This window comes from Parasteatoda tepidariorum, chromosome 5, assembly GCF_043381705.1.
Source record: "Parasteatoda tepidariorum isolate YZ-2023 chromosome 5, CAS_Ptep_4.0, whole genome shotgun sequence".
NCBI lineage: Eukaryota > Metazoa > Arthropoda > Arachnida > Araneae > Theridiidae > Parasteatoda > Parasteatoda tepidariorum.
The window spans coordinates 82283253-82304845 of record NC_092208.1 but is presented as its reverse complement, the minus strand read 5'-3'; the positions used below and the strand labels follow the sequence as shown (position 1 = coordinate 82304845).

The window sequence follows — 21593 nt, the reverse complement described above, 5'->3', positions numbered from 1 at the left end:
TTGAATTTTATTCAATGATACTAAAAAAATTAAATAAATCGCTTTACAGTGAAGTCTGTAATCAAGGAACAGAAAAGAAATATTTACTTTTTGTTCTTTAGCTGTGTTCTCTCAATTCAACTATTTGATTGTTATTATAAACAAGTTAAAAAATGTTTCAACAAAAAAAAACTGCAATTTTCCGATAATTAATTGTTTGTTTGCTTTTTAAAATTAAAAAGAAAACTTCGATGAAAGATAATCTGCAGATGCTGTACTAATCTGCAAATGCTGTACTAATCTGCAAATGCTGTACCAATCTGCAGAGCCCGCTGCCGTACTGAAAGGTTTCTGCTACCATGCTTATCATGTTCCTTAATTCGAAAGTATGACGAGTAAAAATCAAATGGTGAAAAATATTAAACCGGGTGCGATCTTCCGATCCAGCTGCTCTTAGCGACCCATTGTCTTGCTTTAGTAATTTTTTAAATAAAAAAAACACGATTTTTGACTTTTATTTAAGATAAAGTAACAAATTTAAAAGAAAAAAAATTGCATTATAGTTGCGACCAACTACAGCAAAGAGAAAAATCTCCAAAAATCAGGACGAGTCGTTAAAGGCTGTTGGATTGTAAATTAGCAACCCGGGTTGTTTGCTATGCGTGAAAATTTTCTATCAAGTTCATAATAATTGAAAAATACATTATACGAAACCTAATTTAAGGAATTATTTCGTTATTCGTAATATTTCGTAATTCAAAGTTTCGTTACTCGAGTTATTCGTAATATCGGGTATAAGACAATAAAAATTAAAAATTCCCTATTTTCAGTTTATGAAACAGTAGTAATATGCATCTATACAAAAATATCAAAAACTAGAAATTGTATTTATTTTATTAAGTATCAGAAAATACAAAGAATTTTGCATGCACTTGTCTTTCCTCTTGTACATGTAAATCCCAGTTTTTCAAATAAAAGCATATTTAATTTTTTTTCTATCAGAAACTTAGTCTCAAGATTGTCTCATAAAACATGGAACATTCAAAATGTTAGATTTGTATCTTTTCTCCTCAATTTTGACAAGGGTGTTCGCATAAGCAAATCTGTTCAACAATGTTATAAATTTTTACAGAATGAATGAAAACAAGGTCTAAATAGAATCATATATGTGAAATTTGAAGGAAAAAACAAGACCAAAGTTTTTTAAATTTGTAATGGGAGGGTCATTATTAAATAAACAATTGAATTCTTCTGTTTTGAATCGTTTTTGTACTGAATAAACTCGTCTAAAAAAAACTGTTTAAACAAAAGTTGAATTTCACCAAAAAGAGCTAATTTTTTCCGTTTCGTCTGTTGAAATAATTTGTTAATTGAGGGTGCATTATTCGTAAAGTACGGAAAATTTCTTCATTTTGTTGTTTCTAATGGCACTTAAACAAGCCAAGCTGACCAGTAATTGGCCAAATGAAATCAGTAAGTAGCGCCTTTTGTTTTACAAGAGAACACCGCAAAGGTGAAAGTACGTCTTATCTCAAAACCCATCTGATAGATGGCAGCACCATTCATTCGTGAGGTCACTTCTTCAATTTAGACACAGATCTGAAGGGGAGGGCAATTTTCTCCAGATCCCTGCAGCCATTGTGTGCTCAGCGACTGTCCATAGTACTTTTGATTCCTCATATTTTACGAGCGCGTATATCGCTTGTAAAGTGGGTCTTAGAGGAGTTGAGAATCGAACCACTTAGTTGACTCCTAATTTCATTTGCCTTCTGGCCTGGATTCAGGATTAGAGTTGTTGCACATGGCGGACCATGCTGCCTGATAGGGTCCGTTGGAGGAAACTTATTGAGACAGTCTTGACCTGTAGGGCATCAGAAGAAGAAGAAGAGTTGTAGCACGGCAATGCGGTTTAGTTGTTCTTTATCGCTTACAAAATTAATTAACGTTCCGTGCGTGCAAAGCATTGATTTTTATTGTTTAATAACTGAGATGAAACGGTTCTGTACAATCTACCTACAAGATCAAGTTCATTTACAAAGTGGCGCCTTCAATTTATAATAGAGAAAGGTTTACAAATATTTATAAAAAAAATATACATTTGTTAGCAATATTTTTCTCTTTTTGACAACTCATAGTTTTAGGCATTTTTACAGCGACCTTCAGCGTTTCAGGCGTTGATTGATAAGCAGACAAGGACGCTTAAAAAATTGGCAACGTTTCAAAACAACTATCCATTGGCAACAAGTTCTTCTGTAGTAGTCTTTCTCCCACATTTTCTTGGAAATACAAATGCACTTTTACACGTGTTCTGAAAAAAAAGAAGATAAAAGTAAACGAAAGAAAGAAAAATAAATTTTTTAAGACATTCTTAATTTTTTAAAACTCCGCCCAGAGTCACCTGAATAAGCTATTGACTCAGCTTCATCAAAATCAGAAGTTTTAATACCCGATTTCGTGGTATATGCATATTATAACCACGTCTTGAAACTACCTGTTGCGAAAGTTCTTCACATCATATGTTTCTGAGTCATATTACGCTTTCAGTCAATTAAGAGAGTTTTTATTGTTATATTTTAATGCTATTTTTACGTTTCTATCTACTTTTATGACTTAGATATTCTTTCTTTTTTATTTCTGAGTCATTCTTATAAGTAGAGCAAACGATTTTGATGTTGCGAAATATATATTTTATTTGTGGCAATAAGAACTCTTTTTTTCTTTTATTAGTCATTTTTTTCTATAAAAAGTTCTTTTTGTTATATATCTGTTTCACTTTATCTGTTGATTACAAATTAAATAACAATTTGTTTCATTTTTCGTTTCTATATTGTAGAACTTTATCGCAATTTAATAACCATTTTATTATTGTTTGTTCTTTTTCGAAGTTAGATATAAGAAAGGTAGATTGTTCTAAATTTATTTCATGGCAGTTCTGCTATTTTTAAGTTCATTAAGTTACTCAAGATGCATAATTTAAATTAAATTTATTAAAAAAAGCGATTAAAAAAAATTTTTTTTTTCATTTTCGCCTTATCTGATTGCATCATGACAGAAGGACTACAGTTCTAGAATTTTCAGACGGAAAGTTTCGTTTGTTTTTTAACAATGAATGATTGATGTAGCAAGTACTGCTACACTGGAATCGAAACAGAGGATTTCTTTTAATTTTGTTGGTACTTATCAGTATTAAATAAACTAAGCTTTTTTGGTACTACTAATAGATACCAAATAAGCTATAGTCTACAATCTATAGTCAAAGCATGGCCAGCTCATATAGATACCATGTGCTGGCCATGCTTTTAGCCATATAGATACCAACAGGAACCGAACATCTATCTATAACCGATAAGTGCCGAATTTTATTATCACAACATTGTCGAAAATTATCGATAATTAACATTGTATCGCGATATTTTTCTTATTTAAGTCACTTATATTATTTTTAAATTGATCAATACCTTCGTTACCCAAATAAAATGTATCAACATTATTCATAACATCGTATTCAATAATTATCATTATGTTTAATAACACATTCACATCTACATTCGCTGTATTATCTTTTTGATTTGTTATGTTGCCGATAATCATTACGATATTATAGTTTTCGATAATTGTTATTGATAATGATCACGATATTTTCGTATTTCATGAGTATTGTTAACATTAGTGATCGCGATATTGTATTCCATACATCTATGTGCATGCCGATCTGACTGAATAGTGGTCAGGGAGCTAACCTTAGATCAGAAAGGTCTTGGGTTCGAATGGATGTTACATAAAACAGTCTAGTAGTAGTCACTAAAAAAATTTGTTAGATTATCAGACTTATATTTTCACTAGTATGAAATTTAAAAAAAATAATTCGAAGTTTTTTTAAAAAATTCATATTCAAAAACGTATCAGTAATTAATTTTGTAAATTAAAGAAATTTCGATGATGAATAACTGCTTCTCTTAAATCTAAATAAGTGCAAATTTGAAAAATTATTGCTTGGAAGTGAGCAGTGTTTTGAAGATTTTACCTTTAACGCAGAAAGAGACACACTCCGGCGTTTCATGCTGTATTACCAGAAATTATTAAAATGATAAATACAATGTTTTTTACTTACTTTGAACTAAATTAATACAAAATAAAAAAAAAAGTATGAATAGATAGATAGATAGATATGGGCCAATCCAAGGTAACTAATAAATCAAACGCGCTTTAATACTGCAGTAAGAACGAGCCATAAAAGATCCCTCTATTTAAGCTTCTATTTTCATATTTTGTTATCTGCCAAACTTATTACGAAAGTATTTTGTAAGTTCATTTGAATTCGCTCCTCGCCTTATAGATTACATTTTTTATTTTATTCTGTATTCTTCTTACATTTTATTTTCTATTTTTTACTTAATATATTCTATTTTCATTTCAACTTTTTTGGGTGGTTCTCAAGCTATTGCATCGATATATTGGCTTTGGCTATATTAATACAATATTATAAAGCACTCCTTTTTGCGGATAGAGTCGTGTGAGCTGATGAAGAAATTATATCTTTTTATTCTTTTGTTTTCCGGCTTTTAATTTTTATTGAAATAAAATCTTTTTTTAAAAATCTTTTTAAGAATATTTTATTTTAATAATTTTTCTACTTCTCTTTTCATTAATCTTTATTATATTATTTTTCATGTTTTCTATATATTTTAACTTATAATATATATATATATATATAATTTCTTTTTTTTTATCAAAATCCTAACCGGTCAAAATTAATTAGTCAGTGTGCTTGCGATTGAAGTTGCTTAAAAATTTAAGACTATTCTTTTCCTTGTGGGTAAAAATATCATTTTATGATCTCATATTTTTGTTTATGAAAGTGTCTCAGTGAAATAAGTTCCGCGACATCGTCCAATGCATGTTTAAAGTCCAAGTAAACAAGGGTCTTTGACTTTTATTAAGATAACCACGCGTTATGTCTGGCACTTTCATGAAATGGGGTCACAGCCTTCAAAGATTCTTACTTGAGTTTGCTGTAATTCGAAACGAAAATAAATAACCCTAGAAAAAGGATTCCATAATAACTATTCTTTTTTTATAGGTTCGAGATTAAAATTGTTTGTTTCTCTGACGTCATTTATCTCATAAAATTATGTATGTAACTTTTTCGCGTAATGGAAGACTTTTAAAGAAGGGTGTACTTTCCAAAAAATTTCCTACAAATTGAATATTTTCTTTGATGCATTCCAAAAATCAAATTTTTCACGGACACAGCCCTAATTAACGCGTTGAATGCCAGGGGGGGGGTCACCGGTGACCGGTACTGAGTGTGTCACCGGTGACCGGCGAAGCCAAGTTTATTAGAAACACATAATTCGTGTAAATTTTTAGATTTTTTCATATTATAGTTACTAAAATGGTTTGAAGAAATTAATGAAATATAGATCACACAAAAATAGTTTTATTTATATACAGAGAGATGTCAACTTGCTCTGGGCAGCGAATAAATATTTTCAAGTGGTAGTTTATTAATTGTGATTCGTGGTTTAATAAATTCAATTCAGTAGATTTTTATCCACCACTATTTCTAAACAATTCGTGGACTTATATTATAATTCATCACTTTTTTCAGATATGTTATGCTAAACCTTTTAAAAGACTAGCAAAATCTGCCTAATATTTGCAAATTTAGTTTGTAGTTATTTACCGTTTGGCCAGACGGGCAAGCCATGTAAAATTAGCGTGGCATTTAACGTGTTAAAAGTTTCATTTACGCATAACAATAATCAATTTTTGCTTTTTGATATTGCTCCAAATATCAAAAGTTTTATTTATACATTCCAATAATCGAACTATTCAGCATTGCATTTCAAAAATCGGATTTTTTGTTGCTGCATCCCCCACCCCAAAAAAATAAACAAATCTTCTATTTATGAATTTCAAAATTTATACTTTTTATTAACGCTTTCCAAAACCCGAGCATTTAATTACATTTTTCAAAATTCGAACTTTGTAGTGATGCAGTCAAAAGTTTAGTTACCCAATTTAATAATCGAAATAATCGAATCATTTTAAAAAATAACAATAATCGAATCATTTTTAAAAATCCAAAATTTTAACTCAACAAAAGTCAAAGTTTAAATTCATGCGTTGCAGAAATCGAAATTTTCATTTATGCATACCGAAAATCCAAATTTTTATTTATGCATTCCAAAAAATCAAATTTATTATATATCCTCCCCCCCCCCATCAAAAAAAAAGAGAAAAAAATTTTTTAAAAATTTCTGCATTTCAAAATTTATATTTTTCATTTAAGCTTTCCGGAAATCTAACATTTTAACTGAACATAATTATGCTAGTTTAATTATACATATATTAAGTAACAAGTAGTAAATGCGGATTTTCATGAATCTTTCTCTTCCGGAAAAATCCCCCCCCCCTCCTCCAACTGAGAGCCAGGGCCGGATTAAGCGTACGGGGGTGGAGAGGGGGTAGGCCATTCAAATAATTTTACTTTATTTTATTAAATTAGTACTAAAAATAATCATAACATTTTTAAAAATCATTGTTTCTCTTAATTTTTTAAAATTTACTTTCAAAAAATCCATTTTTAAGGGGGCCTCTAATCTTTGGGGGACCCAGGCCATGGCCTAGTCTGGCCTAATGAGTAATCCAGCACTGCCGAAAGCTTTCAGTTAGTTGAGTCCCACGTCCTTTTTACTCCCCCACGTTGGTGGATAGCGTCCGTGTCATCTAATTGAATTCAATGTAAAAAAAAAATACTCGAATTTCTGTGAATTCGGTAGGTTTCGTCCCTAATTGTTGCCTGTTTACAAAAAAAGTCAAGCATTACTTGAACTAACATTAAAATTTAAATTTTTAAAAAATTATGTTTAAATTTACTTGTATATTATGTGCGTTATTAAAATCTATTCAATAGTAATAGTAATAATAATAATGATGAGGATGATAAAAATAATGATCAGGATGAAGAAAATTGTTTGAAATGGAGCTGCGGCAATGGCAAATAAATTTTGTGAAAGCATATTTTGCAATAAAATTGAGTTTTCTGAGAACATCTTTAATCAAATACAGAAAACGATATCCATAAAATATTCTTTTGTAATATGACCTTTGTTTAAATAATGTTTTTTGTGTATTTTTATTTTTTATCATATCATATAAAAAGTTATCTTTCATATTTTTTTAAAAAAATAACAATGTTATTGCAGATAAAAAGAAAATAATTACGACGGAGGAAGAAAAAATATTTTAAGTTCAATTACAAGGGAAATGAAAATGTACATAGTTCTATTTCAGGGGAAATAAAAATATTCAAAGTTCTATTTCAGGGAGAATGAAAATATTCAAAGTTCTAATAGAGGAAAAAACGAAATTTATATTAGCTCGCGTTGTTTCGTTCGAATTGAGATAAAAATATAATTCTTTTAGAATTTAAACGATAATTATTAACATTATTATTATTTTTAGATAGCATTGCATTGTTGAAAAAAATGTTTTAGCTCTCTACTAAGTTATTTCCATGGAAACAGGATTAACCATGTTTATTGTTCCCGTTTCTAGCGTAGTTAGAGAGTTACGACAAACAATTAACATTTTTCGGTTCGTTGTGTAGTGAAATTAACCGAAAATGTTAAGAACTAACAGAGATTCGTCAATCATTTTATTTTTGAAAAGCAACATGAAAAGAGTATTAATTTAAAACAGTTTAGTTACTAATTCTTTTCAGAGAAGACTTTTATCGCAAACAGAGAAACATCGATCCAATTTTCGATTTCCTTTTGGCCTGAAATATTGTCCCCATATTCTCCAGATGGCAGTCACTTTCCATACTTTGATAAACGAATAATTTAAATCCGTTGAAAGTATATATTTACTAGAGATGGCAGCCCCCCGTTCGCTGGCGCTAACCTACCCCGATGATTGCTTCGCAATAATTATATTACCGTCGTTAAACAGCTGACTCAATTTAGGGTTTACGGCTACTAATATTCAACTCCGTGGCCTAGTAATTTTGAACCCGATCCAGAAGACAAGGGAACTCCTGGATCAAGTATTGAGAGAAATGCTTTTGCGTTACATGGAGAGGAAAACCACGAAGACCATCCACAGCTAGCTTGATGTCAACGAGACTCTAACTCATAATCCGTCTACCACTGAAGATATTTTACGTCAACACTGTGGTCGGAGCGAGCCGGGTGCAGAATTCGATTCGACCAGTAATCGCTGGGATCGAACCCGGGTTACCTTGAGGGGATATATTTTATTGACTATGTCAACCTTCATCTATCAAAAGGTACCTCAAGATAAAATCAAGTTAACATGTCTTATATACTAGTGAATTGGTATTTAATATTTATACTGGTAGTTACACCACATTGCTCCCCTTCCTGAATTTTATCTGTGATTGAATTCGATTAACAGATTCCATTAATTAATTCATACTGTTTTTTTCTTCTTTTATTTATTTCATTTTGCTCATTATATTTTTTCTTCGTTTTTTTTTTGTTTTTTTTGCTTATGCATTATGCTATTTATTTATTTTTCTTCAATATTGTTTATTCTCCGGGAAACTTTATTTACTTCACCGGATTTGGCGAGCGGGCTCTAAAACCTGAGCTCTAAAACCTGAGCCACTACGGCTCCTTCGCAATAACCGCTGTTTCTTAGCGTAAAAAAATTTAAATCATTCAACTAAAAATATATGTACTAAATAGAACATTTGTGCTTTAATTCTCAAGTCCAAATAAATCCCTTACGATACTATTAAAATCTATTAGTGAACATAAATATTTTTTCTAAGTAATCATTTTTTGAAACAACATTTAAAATTAAAAGTTTATTGTTATAACAAATTCGGTGAGTTCTCAACTGTAATTTAATATTTTTTGCTTACCAAACTGACGGATGTATTATGTATTTTAAATACAGTCTAAATCAATTAACTGTAATTCATAATAGTTTATTGAAATAATTTGCACCAAAAAATAATAATTGTAAAACGGCTAATAAGATCAGACACCGATTTAAATTAACTTCATCTTAAAATGTAACGTAAAATTACATTATTTTAATAATAATAATAATATACAATCCTCCTAAACTCTTAATTCAGAAAAAAAATTATAATAAGAAAAGTAGTGACAGTAGTACAGATAATTTCAACCTCTAAATTAGGGAAACAAAAATATTGATAGGAAAAGACTAACTTTATGACTTATATCAATTTTATGCTAATGACAACCACAACAATATGGAAATTAATGTGAGAAAACTGGATCCTATCACGTGATTTTCCAGCCAATAAAAATATATTGACAGCAATGGAAAACTGCGACACCATACTTAGATTTTTATATACAGTTAAGACACAAAAAATAGTGCGTGGAGTCCCTCCGCGCGGACGTAATGTGGAAATGAAAATAGGAAGGGGTAGAAATTGATTTTTAGTGAAATCATATTGTTTCTTTAAGACAAACTTTGTTAACAATGCTTACAATTCACAATTTTATCGCATCTTTTAATTATCAATTTCGAGTGGAGAAATATCCAAATCTATAACATTTACGATGGGATTATGATAACTAAAGTACGATACGAAATGATTGAGTTCTATTTTTTTCAATATTTCTTGCATCTCTTGGTTGTGGGATCATTCCTACCATTAATCATTTCAAATCCAAATTACTCCTTAAGGAAGGTTAATAATGTTTCAGCTTCAGGTAACGAGAAATTCACATTAAAATCTCCTGCAAGGATCACAATAATCAATTTCTTCACCAGTAACGTCTGCCAGAGCTTGTGAACCTGCAGTGGATAGAGGCAATAAAGATGTTCCGTCATCAATAAGCAGTTATTTTGAATAATTGTTTTAAATCGTCTGCTGATGTAATAACTGCAACTCTAGCTGGTTGCCAAACGACTTTTTTTTGTTATTAATGTTTTGTTTTGTTTATCGTTGCGTTAAACGTTTAAAGCAACCTTGTTGGAAGTCGCATTAGAAGTTTCACTTCAAAAAATACATTTTTGTGTCTAATGCAGTGACTCTATTGGAAATTAGCAGTAATTAATTATCGTTTTGGCTCTTCTGGTTGAGGTGGACATCTAGTCTGTGAAAATCCGCTCATCAGAGCAAAAGTTATTGAGTGTGATATTTTTTTTTCTCCCCGTACAATAGTAATAGACACACTTTTTCGTAATGTTGATAAAGAATTTAAAAATTTCTCAAACGAACAAGTTCCAGATAAACATGTCAAGAGCCAATGGAAACTTTTAACCCATGTTGTAATTTTTCAAAGACAAGATGACAAGAATTTTAAGTTTATACTTGAAAAAGAAAACATCTGTTTTGCATTTGAAGTATAGTTAAAAGTGAAATTGTTGCCCACGTACTTACTGAACTACCTAAACCATTCTTCAATTTTTATTCCTCGCCAAAACGCCAAGGTATGCTGCCCACCCTTAAGGCTTAACTTTTCGAAAAAAAAGAAAGAATAATTAGCATATTGAATGACAAGCTTGGTTCTACTGCTTTACTTATCGTCAACGTAGGAATACTTTACTCTAGGTGTATCTTAAAAGAATTTATCTTTACGGAATGTTTTGCTTCGAAAATAAAATCCACCGGATGTAATTAATTCTTTTTTGTATCTTGTTTGTTTTTCTTACAATTCCTGAACGTATATTCTTACCTTTATTATCCCTAAGTTTAGCCAAGAGGCCATTTGCCAAGAGTTAAGTGACGTCATCAATTGACGCCAATTGATAAGTGCAAGGAACTGTTTTTTTCTCTCAAAAGAACTAATTGAAAAACACAATTTTTAAACTACAGACAGGAAATGACAGCTCTTATATCTGTTGTTAAAGGAATTATTAAGTGAAAAAGCGCATTTATATTATAGGTTGGTTAATTTTTGCAAGAAATATTAGGTTGAAAACAACATTAAAAAACTGTCGATATATTGTAAGATATTCTGTCATCATGATAACGATACTTAAAAAGTATTTTCACGAAATATCGTGAATGGCATCAGAATACGATCGTAAGTACTGTACATAATGAATGCCATCTGCATAACGATATGTCGTAAAAAACATGACTACTGTCGTAAGGTATGATACGTCGTGAATATCATCTGATAATGATCGTGAATACAATGCACAATAAATACCACCAGAATACGATCATGAATTATTTATAAATCGTAAATGCCATCTGAATGCGACAGTGAATGCAAATAATCGTGAAAGCCAACTTAGTATGATATATCGTAAATACTGTATGAATACGGTTGTGAATAAGATGTATAGTGAATTATGTAACATACTGAATATACGATCATCATTAACAACATTAAATACGGCATGTGACGATATTATAACCATCGTGATAGATAATATCACGCATATCATGAATAACTGTAATTATCGGATACAATAATATCGTGAGCGTTGGTAAATTTCATTTGTTTAACGAAAATGTTGACTGACGTGAAAATAATGTAAATGTAATTAAATTAAAAATATCGCGATATATCGTGTGATATTAGTATTCCCAAGCAATCACGATATTAAAAGTACTGTCTTGAACATTTCGGTAATTGGGGCCCCTCATCCTGGTAATAATCATTAATTAATGTTAATAAATACTAAACACTATTGTTTATTGGTACAAAAATAAATTATAGTTAACTATAAATTAAGCAACTTATTTTATCACAGAAAACAAAAATAAAGTTTAGAATAAAACTCAGAAATAAAATTTTTGTTACTTCATTTATAATTACAGTTTAACGCCTTTTGTTTTACTTTTGTTATCATATTTTTAAAATAAATACATTAGATTAAAGAAATTTCAAAATAATATATAAGTATCTATGTATAAAGAGATCTTGCCTTTTGTTTATTTTATAATTTTGCTTACGCAATTTATCTATTATTTAGGGATTTTTCTTTTTTTTTCGTTTTGAAATATTTCTTTCTTAGAAAAATTTTAATCCTAAAGCAAAACAACTAAAAGCTGAAGAACAGTGGTCACAAATCTCATCTACAGAAATTCTAATTGGAGGCATAAATGATCTTGACTGAGACTTCAATTTATATATTAAAAAAAATTTCTTTATTATTTAGAAGAATTTTGTAAATACTTTTATCGTTTCTTGAAAAATTCTGTAAACATTTTTTTTTTCTTTACTTCAATTTTTTAAAGAATTCTGCATACATTTTTTTTCAACCCTTTATTTAAAAAAATATTGTTTGAATTCTTTTTCTTTTCTTTTCTCGAAAAATTCTGTATGCATTTTTTTTTCTTTACTTCATTTTTCTAAAATAATCAGTATACATTTTTCTTCTTTCCTTTATTATTTAGAAAAATATTGTATATATTTTTTTTCTATTCCTTCTTTCATGTTGAAAAATTCTGTATACATTTCTTTCTTTGTTTCCATTTTTGTAAACATTCTGCATATATTTTTTCTTTTCTTTAATATTTAGAAAAATGATGTATATATTTTTTCATTCCTTTCTTCTCTTAAAAAACTCTGCATACATTTTTTTTTCCTTTCCTTTATTATTTAGAAAAATACTGCATGGATTTTTTTTTAATTTTTTTATTTTCTTGAAATTTCTGCATACGTTTCTTTCTTTACTCCATTTTTTTTTAAACATTCTGAATAAAATGTTTTTCTTTCCTTTGTTATTCAGCAAAATGTTGTAGCCATTTTCTTCATTTCCCTTATTTCTTAGAAGAATGTTAAATTCCCCCCCCCTCCCTATTTTCTTGCGAACTTCTAAACATATTGTTGTTTAAATTTATTTTCTGGAAAAATTTCATATTTCTTATTTTCTTTACATCATGAAAAGTATGTATACATTTTTAATTTTAATTACATTTTGAAAACAATTATTTTTTATATATTTGATTTATTTGTATATAAATAAAATTTCAAAACAAAAATGAATTTTTTTTTTAATTTAGAAGAGCTGAATAAGTTTTTATTTAAAATAATGAGGTTCACATTTTTTATTTCATTGATTAAATTTTACAATTTGGAAGCGAAAAAACATATGGGAATCAGCTGTTAGAATTGGAGGAGTTAATACATGATATAAAATAGCAAACTTTGCTTTATTCGAAAAAATAACAGGTATGCAATTTAAATACTTCATACATTTTAAAGTTAATTTTAAATTCTAACTAAAACAACTTAATAAGTCGGAAAACCAAAAACTAAATCAAATGCTAGACAATCTCATTAGTTGTTTCGTGCTATTAGACAATGACCTTGAAATGTCTTTCAGACAGCTAAAAGACCTGTAGAACAAGCAACCGTTTATGGAAAAAAGGAAAAAGAAAGAAAGTGAAGAACAACTTTTGCTTTCAGCCAAGCCTGATTACACTTATGCTCTTAGCCATTTTTTTTTTCTTTTTGGGAAAAGAAAAAGACCCAAAACAAAATTGCATTAGGGAACAAAAAATATACAACACAGCTGCGTTTTTTTCGCATTTCCTGATTTTATGAAAATTATAGAAAAGTTGAAAATTCGCTTTATTAAAATGGAATTAATAATAAAATTATTATAATTATTAACAATTTCATTGTGTTATGAATAAATTAAAGAAAAACTTTTCACTAGTTAATTTGATTTCAAATCCTTTGTTAGTTAGAAACGTTCTAAATGTTCTAAACATCTTTCTCAGGTCAAATTATTCTTTTCAAATTAACACTTATTCTGTATCTCTCATTCTTCTATTTATTATTATTTTTTTTGTAAAAATAAAGGCGAGTTATTATTAACAAAGTGAAATTTTCCTTTAATTAGTACTAAAACTTTATGAATACGAAGCTAGAAATCAAAATAGAATTTAGAAAATACAAATTGTTTTCAAAGCAAAAATAATGAAGGGAATATTAAAATTCTATCCTTGTATTAAATATCGTCTGCTTGGAATTTTTCACTTGTTCATCAATGACTGTTCATAATCTGCATCTAAAATACTACTGCTTGTTTTGGCTCTGATTTATGAGGCTATCAAATCAAAATATTTTCTCTCTTTATTTACAATTTAAAATGAATTAATTATATTAATTCTTACTTATTAACAAAAATAAAAATTACGTGGGTTATAGAAACTGCATTGGCAAATCAATAAATAGGCTTAATAGTGTATTGGCATTAGTTCTGTGCGTTGTCATAGTTGTGCATGGGTAAATAAGTGAATTGGCACATTAGCAAAAAGAAAAGCATTCTCATACCCATAGGGTGGCATGTCGTTAACCTTTACTTCCCAGAATACTTATCGATCTAAAGCATCTTTAGATCGATAAGCTAAGATCATCCACAGATCGTAGTTTTGAACTGAAACAGAGAGCGATCAATCTCCAATTCAGTACCCCCAAGGTTTAATTTGTAATGGGAACAAGGAGAACTTATTGACCAGACAGAGATCATATATGGTAACATGGGTAAATCATTGAATCAATATAACACCAATTCAATGCATTAGTAATTCAATATAGTAGTATATCAGTCAATTGACAGATTTAAATATGGAGAAATCAGGGAATCGGCTTAACACTTCGTAAAACAATTTGCATCTTTATAATATTATTATTTCCACAAGCTTTTTATCAGTTCTTTCTTTATAGTATTTAAGACGTAGAATTTTCATTAGTTACTAAAAGCATTTTTTTTAAAAAATAAATCACAAAATAAGATGCTATTTCACCTCGGAACTTATTATCATGAATCATAAATATCTTTTTAAAATGACCTCGACTTTCCCGATAAACTCTCCAAAAAAAAATATCAGTCTCGATTATCACAATTTAAAAATTAGATTGTTTTCTTCATTTCATCACACAATCACTCATCTTCAACGATATCTAAACTGATAAATCGATAAATAAAACTTATTTATTCGAGAACATTTCATTTTGGTACCAAATTTGGGAGTGAAATTTTGTAGCCAAAGGAAAAACAACAAAACCGCAAATTAGATAATTTATCGGGTTATCGCATCGATATGTGTTATAAATCTAAAATTAGCCACTGGTGACTTGATTTATAATTAAATAATTCGATACATTTTAATGTGTTTATTAACGAGACTCAACCTTTTGACTTCAAAACTGATCAGTGACAGGTTGTTTTGTTTTTTTATTCGAGGGAGGGCTTGTTTTATAACTGGCGTAATCCAGTTTTTTTAAAAAAAATTTTAAGCCTTATATTTATGTTTCAGAATTTTTTATTTCTTTCATTTTTTCTTCATAATTTTTTTTTATTTACTTTTTATCTAATCCAGTTGCTTTCTTTTATTCGAGGGTGGGCTTGTTATAAAACCAGCTCAATCTAGTTTTTTTCCAAAATAGTTTTTTTTTAAACTTTTATTAAAAACTTTAAAAAAAAGTTATTTATTTTTATTTCTCAAGCACTCTGAGTTTTTTTCCCCATAAACTTCATTATTTTTACTTTACATTTTTTTTAAACCGAACGTTATAGTAGTTCTTTATTTCAGGCTGGGCTTGTTTCAAAACTAGCTTAATTCAATTTTTTCAAAAGTAGTTTTTTCAAAGTTATTTTATTTTACAACCGTCGTTGAACAGCCGACCCAGTTCTGAGTTTACGATTATCATTGTTCTATTCCGTAACCCTGTAATATTGAACCCAACCCAGAAGACAAGGGATCAAGTAGTGGGACACACTATCATTCGTGGAGGTCTTTCTGATGGATCTAGCCCGCATTTGCTGGAGAGGAAAGCCAAGAAAACTTCCCATGGTTACTCCAACAATAATCCATTATTTACTAAATATTTTGGTTGCCTTTACGATATTATTTAAAGTAAAATGCAATAAGAAACGGGAAAAAACATAATTTTTCAAATAAGAATGTATTGAATAAACTATGAAAAGGATATGCATTTATAAAATATTGCATAAATACTTTCCATGCGCTTTTTAAACCAAAATAAAATAACTAGATTGTTAATAAAGAAATATGTATCCTTACGAGCCATTTTCAACGTATATAACAGTTCTTTTTTGTTTTCATTTTAACGAAAACCATAATTTGGCTTAATTCATTCATTTTCAGCTAATGCTTATACATTAAAAACAAATTCAGAACAAAAACTAACTTAGGCTCCAGGAGTGTGAGTTCAACTGCCTGATATAAAACCTAATTTAAGATTGTTAATGATAAAACGATAAAAAAAATGCCATTCTTATTATTAAATATTTTCAAAATAAAGAGTTCTTTTTTAAGGTTAATACGTTCACAATTGTCTTTATATATTTTGATTGTTGGGGTTCCGTCGAAGGAATGTTGAGCATTTAGAGCTCCATAGCCGAAAAAAAATTGGGAACCACTGAGCTAGACACCCTAAGTAAGTAACAGGGTTACAGAAGAACAATAAAAGTGGAAAACGAATATGTTACTCTGAATAGTAAAGAATAATATTTTAATGGTTGTCTCAAAGTTAATGGATCATTTGCACAGCTACAAGGACCTGGTTTAGAGCTAATCTAAACACAGTGATCGGAAAAACTACATCATTTTTGATGTTTACTACAACCACAACTACTTTGTTACAAATGTAGTTAATTATAACTACAACTAGTGTTTTTTAAATGTAGTGACTACGAACTACTTTAGAATTTAGTAACTATGTACTTCATTATTTTAAGGTGACAAACTTTGCAGGAGCATTTAATTTACACCTATGTTTGAAATGGTTTTTAAGACGTTGGCTTACATTAAAAGTAAGAAAATAATTTATACATGTTTACATGTGCCAGTTTGTTCCAAAACATTTTTTTTCTCAATTTGTTCATTTGAGCCGTGATGGCTCAAGGGATAGGACGTTCGCCTTCCAATGAGGTGAACCGGGTTCGAATCCCAGCAATGGCTGGTCGATACGAATTCCGCATCCGGCTTGCATTGACCACAGTGCTGACGTAAAATATTATCAGTAGTAGACGGATCATGACTTAGAGTCCTCTTGATGTCAGGCTAACCGTGGGAGGTTTTCGTGGTTTTCCTCTCCATGTATCACGAATGCGAGTTAGTTCCGTCAATAGGTCCTCTACGAAGGCAAATTTCTCCCATTACTTGATCCATAAGTTCCTTTATATTCTGGATTGGGTTCAAAATTACAAGACTACGGAGTTGATGTTGTTGTTGTTGTTACTTTACGTCGCACTAGAGCTGCACAATGGGCTATTGGCGACGGTCTGGGAAGCATCCCGGAGGATGATCCGAAGACATGCCATCACAATTTTGATCCTCTGCGGAAGGGATGGCACCCCCGCTTCGGTAGCCCGACGACCTGCGCGCGAAGTCGAGCACTTTACGGTAGCACAGTTTAACGAGGACCCATACCGCACACCCTCGGTCCCTACGCAGACTGATCCAAGTGGTCACCCACCCGCACACTGACCGTAGCCAGTGATGCTTGACTTCGGTGATCTGCTGGGAACCGCTGGGGTCTTAACGATCAGTCCACTGCGGGACACTACGGAGTTGAACCTTAGTAGTCGTAAACCCGATAAATTGGGTCGGCTGTTCAACGACGGCTATAAAATAAAATGTAAAACATAAAATTTTTTCATTCAACCTTCAACTTTTTTTGATTTTTTCGGCTGCGAATATTTATTTTATAAAATGCGAAACTATCAAATACACTTCCAATTTTTTAACTGTTTAATGTTCTTCTTATTTCCTTTGTGAAATTGAGCAACATCGAAAATATGTCCCCTTCCTTTGAAATAACATCAATATTTCACGAGATTGCCTTCACCTGCGAAAGTGTGACTATAGTGATTAATTACCTATTTTTCTTAATGACTAGTTTAAATATTAGTCACACGTGATGTTAAATACGCAATCGGGTACTTGCACTTCAAGAAGATCACAATATCCACACATGTGACATATGACGTCAGTTCCAGCTGATAGTTTATAAGCAAGATGGTGTGTTAAAATTGAGCTAAGTTTTCCCACATAAGTTCGAATGTTAAATAACGTGAAGTTGATTAAATACAGCACAGTATCGCACATCGAATCTATTGACATTTTTTCGCGTCTACTTCTTTCACTTAACTTAGATGTATTGTTAGTTTATGTATTTTATTGTAACCGTGATATATTTTTGTTTTGTGTACCTGGCAACTTCGATGCGTAATTAGTTTTTTTATGTTCTACAAGGGGCCGGGATAGCCTGGTCGGTAGGGCGCTGGGCCCATGTCCGAGAGTTCGTGGGTTCGAACCCCGCCGGTCGAAGACTCCCCGTGTAGTTGGTGACTGATGCACGTTAAAATTCTGTCGAGTCGCAAAGTCCTCCATGTTCCCATAACAGATCAATACCTCTGGAGGTACTGGATTGGAGACCGATCGTTCTCTGATTCAGGTCAAAATTGCGATCTGTGGATAAAATGAATGGATGTATGAATGGGTCCACCTTATAAGACAGGTGTGACGTATGATGTGGCAGAAGTCGAATTCTTGGCGATAGATGGCGGCACTGAAAAACAAGAATCGCTCACTCAGCCTTAAATTTGCTGGGTTTCACCAAGCAGGCTTGCCCGTGTGGCAAGTGGCATTATAACCAACCAATGTTCTACAAGGCTTCGTGCCTGCCTTAGTGTTGAATATGAAATATACAATAGAAATCTTTATGAAAGCATCTTTGCGGAAGAATATAGAATGTGTCATTTAAAAGTATTGACAGGCTTGGCTTACTCTAAATAGAAGGGGAAGAACAGGTGCAAAAGTAAACAAATGCCACGTTTCAGCAACCAATCAGGATCGATTTACCCACACTACGTCACTTGCAGGTATCCCATTTCTGTTAACTCTCAGCCTGCAACCAACAGGGTCCATCCATCAACAGACCCGTCAAGATTTGTACCCACCAAATTAATTAGAATCGTATTTCTTTTCTTACCTGACTTTAAAAAGTTTTAGTGATGCTCTATTCACTACACTACTTTTTAAAAAAAGTAGCGACTACTGTAGTTCCACCACTTGTAGTGTGCTACTTTTGACCACAGTCTTAACCAGGGATTTCCAACTTACATGAGGCCGGGGGCCACCAATAAAAACGCAAATCAAATTACGGGCCGCAACTTTATCAAAATTTTATGTAGGACTCTTTTATGTTTGAAGGAACATTAAATATTACTGTCAGATTTTTACCAAGTTGTACAAAACAAAAGTATTGAATTACAAATTAAGATAAGAAGTAGATTTTTTAAAATATTTAATTGCATATTTAAAAATTCGGGCTACATAACTTTAATGTGCACCTATGTATTAAACAATTAATGTGCAACAGATATCTAATTGTTAAGATATGAAACTTTAAAAAGGTTGGTATTAAAACTTACATAGTAGCACACAAAATGTTCAATGAGAAAATTGAGGTTTGTCTGCTGCAACCACCAGAGAATAGATATTTACATTTTAAATGTAACATTTACAAATGTGTGAGTAAATATTTTCGTTCAAAATGAGTGGTTTCAAAAAGTTAAATCGGAGAATTTCTTCGAGAAAATGTCTGATACCCACATGCTAAATTTTATATTCACAAAATGCAAAAAAAATGAAATAAAAAAGAGCAACATACACGATTATTTTTGTATTTGAATAAATATTTTCTTGGATTTAAAACAAAGAGCTAAATANTTATAACTGGCGTAATCCAGTTTTTTTAAAAAAAATTTTAAGCCTTATATTTATGTTTCAGAATTTTTTATTTCTTTCATTTTTTCTTCATAATTTTTTTTTATTTACTTTTTATCTAATCCAGTTGCTTTCTTTTATTCGAGGGTGGGCTTGTTATAAAACCAGCTCAATCTAGTTTTTTTCCAAAATAGTTTTTTTTTAAACTTTTATTAAAAACTTTAAAAAAAAGTTATTTATTTTTATTTCTCAAGCACTCTGAGTTTTTTTCCCCATAAACTTCATTATTTTTACTTTACATTTTTTTTAAACCGAACGTTATAGTAGTTCTTTATTTCAGGCTGGGCTTGTTTCAAAACTAGCTTAATTCAATTTTTTCAAAAGTAGTTTTTTCAAAGTTATTTTATTTTACAACCGTCGTTGAACAGCCGACCCAGTTCTGAGTTTACGATTATCATTGTTCTATTCCGTAACCCTGTAATATTGAACCCAACCCAGAAGACAAGGGATCAAGTAGTGGGACACACTATCCTTCGTGGAGGTCTTTTTGATGGATCTAGCCCGCATTTGCTGGAGAGGAAAGCCAAGAAAACTTACCATGGTTACTCCAACAATAATCCATTATTTACTAAATATTTTGGTTGCCTTTACGATATTATTTAAAGTAAAATGCAATAAGAAACGGGAAAAAACATAATTTTTCAAATAAGAATGTATTGAATAAACTATGAAAAGGATATGCATTTATAAAATATTGCATTAATACTTTCCATCGCTCCTTTTAAACCAAAATAAAATAACTAGATCGCTGATAAAGAAATATGTATCCTTACGAGCTATTTTCAACGTATATAACAGTTCTTTTTTGTTTTCATTTTAACGAAAACCCTAAATTGGCTTAATTCATTCATTTTCAGCTAATGTTTATACATTAAAAACAAATTCAGAACAAAAAGTAACTTAGGCTTCAGGAGTGTGAATTCAACTGTCTGATATAAAACCTAATTTAAGATTGTTAATGATAAAAAAAAATTGCCATTCTTATTATTAAATATTTTCAAAATAAAGCGGTTTTTTTTTAAGGTTAATACGTTCACAATTGTCTTTATATATTTTGACTATAAAGTTGGGGTTCCGTCGAAAGAATGTTGAGCATTTAGAGCACCATAGCCGAAAAAAAATTGGGAACCACTGAGCTAGACACCCTAAGTAAGTAACAGGGTTACAGAAGAACAATTAAAGTGGAAAAAGAATATGTTACTCTGAATAGCTAAGAATAATATTTTAATGGTTGTCTCAAAGTTAATGGAACATTTGCACAGCTACAAGGATCTGGTTTAGAGCTAATCTAAACCCAGTTGTCTGGAAAACTATATTATTTTTGTAGTTTACTACAAATACAACTACTTTGTTACAAATGTAGTTAATTATAATATAACTACAACTAGTTCTTTTTAAATGTAGTAACTACGTAATACTTTGAAGACGAACTTTGCAGGAGAATTTAATTTACACCTATGTTTGAAATGGTTTTTTTAGACAGTGGCTTACATTAAATGTAATGGAATAATTTATTCATGTTTACATGTGCCAGTTTGCTATTCCAAATTTTTTTTTCTTTCAATTTGTTCATATAAGTCGTGATGGCTCAATTGATAGGACGTTTGCCTTCCAATGCGGTTTACCGGGTTCGAATCTCAGCAATGGCTGGTCGATACGAATTCCGCATCCGGCTTGCATTGACCACAGTGCTGACGTAAAATATTATCAGTGGTAGACGGATCATGAGTTAGAGTCCTCCTGCCATCAGGCTAACCGTGGGAGGTTTTCATGGTTTTCCTCTCCATGTATCGTAAATACGGGTTAGTTGCGTCAAACAACGTAGGCAAATTTCTCCCATTACTTGACCATTGAGTTCCCTTGTCTTCAGGAT

At 30.7% G+C, this 21593-nt stretch overlaps 2 long non-coding RNA genes across 2 annotated transcripts in view; one reads left to right on the top strand and one right to left on the bottom strand.

Annotated features, from left to right (window-relative positions):
* LOC139425543 (uncharacterized) overlaps window positions 1-21593 on the top strand; it is a 45602-nt gene that overhangs the window by 8439 nt on the left and 15570 nt on the right. The window lies entirely within an intron of this gene.
* LOC139425544 (uncharacterized) lies at window positions 856-20880 on the bottom strand. Its single transcript, XR_011636748.1, has 2 exons — window positions 20621-20880; window positions 856-2287 (listed from the first exon to the last, which is right to left on the bottom strand). It is a non-coding gene; the product is annotated as an uncharacterized lncRNA (long non-coding RNA).